The 4,793-nt window shown below is 35.1% G+C and overlaps 1 pseudogene; it reads left to right on the top strand.

Moving 5' to 3' along the window:
* Positions 1–273: 273 nt before the first annotated feature.
* On the top strand, positions 274–2,428 carry LOC136800770 (chitinase-3-like protein 1 pseudogene; annotated as a pseudogene).
* The last annotated feature ends 2,365 nt before the right edge of the window (positions 2,429–4,793 follow it).

The raw sequence follows: 4,793 nt of genomic DNA on the forward strand, positions 1-4,793 counted from the left end.
GAAATTGTGGTCAAACGTAATCAATTAAAAGCAGGTTGGTAAAATAACTTAGGGTCATTAACAGATTAATTATCTTTTAAAGTGATATTGATTCTGTAAGGTCTCTGAAACCAGTATAAAAGTGGATTACTTCTTCTGACAAATCAGTTAACTTCAAACATTGAAACAATCATTCAATTATCAACAGTTGAAATCAAGAAAGAAAAGTCTCAAATATTAATTATAAAGAAGAAACCATAATCAACTACTTTCAAACAAAAAGAAAGAATCAAGATGAATCTTATTGTAATAGTTGTTGCATTTATGGCCAATATGGTAGTTTCACAAGCTGAATATGTTCGAATTTGCTACTACACGAATTGGTCACAATATCGTCCAGGAAAAGCCAAGTTTTCACCATCACACATCGATCCTTTTCTTTGCACACATATCGTCTATGCTTTTGCAAAGATCGTCGAACATCGTTTGGAACCTTATGAATGGAATGATGATGAATATGCAAATTATTACAAACAAATCATTAATTTAAAGAACAAAAATCCAGCATTGAAGATTCTACTTGCTGTTGGTGGATGGAATCACGAATCTCAAGGAAGTCCTTTCTCCGAAATGGTAAAGACACGCTCAAACAGACAAGGATTCATTCAACAAAGTATCCGGTTCCTCAGACAACGAGGTTTCGATGGATTGGATTTAGATTGGGAATATCCAGCCAGTAGAACATCTCCATTATCTGACAAACAAAGATTCACAGTTCTTTGCAAAGAACTTCAACAAGCCTTCGACCAAGAAGCTCGATCTTCTGGCAAAGAAAGATTAATGCTGACAGCAGCCGTAGCAGCAGGAAAGGCAACCATCCAAAGAGCTTACGAAGTTTCAAAACTCGGCCAATCTTTGGATATGTTGCATTTGATGAGTTACGACCTTGCAGGAGCTTGGGATGGTAAAACTGGTCACCACACATCAATGGATGCTAACAGGAAATGGTCCGTTCCCGTTGGATTAGATACATGGATTAACGGTGGATTTCCAGCTAATAAGGTAGGTGAAGATTCAGATTTAGATTAGGCTTAAACAAAGCGAAGGTTTCAATACTAAAGAACTGAAATCCACAATTTGCTAATTCTCGGTTTTACTGGATAATAAATGTTTTTTCCCATATTAAAAAACAAAAAAACTAAACGAACCATATTTCCTTTAATATTATCTTTAGATTGCGTTGGGTTTGGGAACATACGGCAGATCATTCACATTGACTTCAAAGTCCAAATCAAAGATGGGAGAAAAATGTAAAGGAGCTGGAGCAAGTGGTCCTTCCACCAGAGAAAGTGGATTTCTCTCTTATTACGAAATTTGCGACAAAATTAAATCTGGAATGAAAGTAGTTCAACATCCTAAAGCAATGGCACCATATGGTCACAAAGACAATTATTGGGTTGGTTATGATGACATTGAAAGTTTGAGATATAAAGTCAAGAAACTGATCAAAGGACGCGGATTAAAAGGAGCCATGTTTTGGTCACTTGATTTGGATGACTTTTCTGGAGCTCATTGTAACCAAGGAAAATTCCCTTTGCTGAATGCTGTAAAGAAAGAACTTGGTGCACAAGGAACAGTTACTTCAATCATCTCCAAATCAGCTCACATCAAAACCAAACCAAAGATTGGCGAGAAGTTATTGAAGAGCACCCGAACAACCACCACAACAACAAAAGCACCAATGAAATCAGCATCAAACAAAAAACGATGTTTTGCAGCCAACGTGTGGCTTGGTCATGCTGCAATGGATCAATGGTGCATTCGAAACTGTGCCGACGGAAACTGTGATCCTCGCTTTTGTTCCTGTGAAGAAACATCAATGAAATTATCTACGACAACGACCACTCAACCGACAACAACGACCACTCAACCGACAACAACGACCACTCCATATACAACAACGACCACCAAGCCTACGACAATGGCCATCCGACAAACCACTACTACCATCAGGCCAACAACTACCACAAAACCAAAAAAAATGATAATTCGACCAATAACAACAACCACTCCACAAACAACAGCTACTGTCCAATCATCAATTATGACGACTCAACCAACAGCAACGGCCGTTCAACAAAGCATGAAGAAATCCACCAATAATCCAGACCAATCTTCAAACATCATGAAAAATACAAAAAGAACAAAGAAATGTTTTGCCATAAACATTTGGTATGGTCAACCATTAATCAACGATTGGTGTCAAAAGAATTGTCGTGATGATTCATGTGAAGGTTACAAAAGTTATTGCTCCTGTGATCCTGACTGGAAACCAAATACCTCTTGCAAAGCCAGTAAACTTTTTAGTGCAAATAAAAACATTGAAAAATGGTGCAGCAACACTTGTCCGACTGGTTATTGCCCAAAAGCATTTTGTCATTGCGATTAATTGACTTTAAAAATATCAATTTCTGTTGTAGATTTTGTGAAATTTGTAAATACATGCCGAATTTTTGTATTGTAATTGAGTTTTTTTTAATATTCTTATATTTTGTGAATGAATTGTAGAGGAATATTGTCAATCTTAGGTCGTATTAGTAATTGAATTTGATTTTGAATTTTTTGTAAACTAGAAATATATTTTGTAATATGTTACAATAAATTTTGTGTTGGTAGTCATGTAAAATAGAAAAATTCTTCAAAACACGTATTGTCAACTTACGCCCTTTCCTATTTTCAAGCTGAATATCAAATACTTTTTTTAATAAGAATGGTGTTTTTTTCATTTTCATCATGGATGTACTTAAATTTTGGGAAAAATCATCTTGAAAAATGCGGTTATTCTTAGGTTAGTAAACAAACCCCCAGCCTAAACCCAGCATGCAATACATACCTCAAGCAAGAGTTTGGCATTTTTGTGAAACTTTTTTATATTGCTGTGGTATAATTGGCCATTTACAGATGAAATGCTCTAAAAATGGCATTCTTAGGCTCAGTTGATTTTTTAACTCCATGGTTTCCAAAGTCCGGTCTTAAGTTCATTCGAGTAGCACACCGCTGTGCAAACATCATAATTATTACTTTTAAAATTTACCCGAAATTCAATCCCACAATCCTTTTTGTTTTGATTCGTAATGCGTGCAAAAGCAATTAATGCAAAGGATGATTGGATTAAAACTTGGACAAACAGAATTCCGAATTTTTACAAATTTTCAATCATTACCCCCTTGGAATTCCGCTTATTTTTGACGGATTTTCGTCTACCCTTATGGAATTCCACTGCATTTCAAACCTTACCCCCTTGGAACGGAAATGGACCTCCTCAACAGGGGGTGCACGATTTTTTTCTGGAAAAGCCCAATTTCCAGTGTCAACATTCAATTTCTTATACACAACACGTCTTTTGCATCTCTCTCACAGCTTGAAACGTCATAACGACTTATAATTATAAATTAAGTGGAAGAATCTGACTCTCACAGGAAAGTTTTAAGTCTCTTTTGGGAATTGGATGAGTGGTTTTCGATAAGAAATGCAATAAAAATGCTTCGAAAAAACATTTAATGAGGGAAGGAAAGTGAACAATAATATCATTACTGCGGACATAGCTAGTACACGAGAAATCGGCAAAAATTGGTTACTTGTATATCCAGTGTATAATAAATCCTTGGTCTATTTTAGAATCACTGCGGTATGTTATTTACGCTCGAATCAATGTACGGGAAAACTTTTTCTTCAAACATTGCTGGGGCCCCGAAAATATTAGCTGCATTTATCATATTATATTAATCATAAAGTAATGACTAAAGTCTAACTATGGAGCGAAGATTAAATTCTGTAAATAATACGTTTGATTCTACCTTTCGTGTCCTATATTTTCATAAACTTGAAGAACTTAATGTTACGAAAATTAGCAATTTAAGTGTAAAACTTTCGGGTCTGTAAAAACCTCACCTTTCATCACCCAGAAATAGAGGTTAAGGATTTATTTTTACATAAATGTTTCCATTTCATATCAAACACAAATTTCATATCAGGACAGTGTCTTGCTATTGTTACATTATGCTGATATAAGCAAACAAATTTTTTTCTTTTCCCCTGCAATCTTTAGAGTAATGTTTAAAAATCGTGGAAATCCAAAATTAACTTTTGTAATATGTGCTTTTCAGTTTCTTAAAAGAACCCCATTCTTTGGGTCAAAAAAGTTGTGTGTACAATTTGAACACAAAAATTTGTTTTAATGAAAGATGCTCAAAATCGGGTAATTATGGAAATGTTTGATTTTAGAATCCCGCGATATCCCGCGTAAGATCCCTCAAAATTGGAATCGGAATAATTCCCGATTAGGAAGGAGTAGAGCTCTGAAATTTTCACTGGATATCCGTTTTATTGTTCTGTATTGGACAAAGAAAAAATCCTATCTTTAAACTTCATTAATTTTTCTTCTCAACCAGAATTGAAACTTTTTTAATCTGAAATCTGATAATCCGATTAAAGATGGCCGTGTTCCTCTTTCTGACAACATCTTGCTCCACATCCGTGTCAATACCAATGTGAAAAAGGTTGTGAATTAAAATTGACGAGTAAGCAAATGATATCACTCTCATTTAAATACAAAACCTTTAATTGATTGCTTCATTCAGTCAATGTTTCAGACATCTGGATGCTTCATGTGTATTTATCGACAAATGAGCACCGCCAGGTGACTGGGTCTAAATTCTAATTTTCTGACTTTGTCATAATGATGCCAGTAAATTGTTGAAATATAGGATCAACTCTTGCAGTTAACTTCCCTTGAAAGATCTAGGATTGATGGG

The sequence above is a fragment of the Clytia hemisphaerica genome, unplaced genomic scaffold (assembly GCF_902728285.1).
Source record: "Clytia hemisphaerica strain Z4C2 unplaced genomic scaffold, Clytia hemisphaerica genome assembly, whole genome shotgun sequence".
Classification (NCBI taxonomy): domain Eukaryota; kingdom Metazoa; phylum Cnidaria; class Hydrozoa; order Leptothecata; family Clytiidae; genus Clytia; species Clytia hemisphaerica.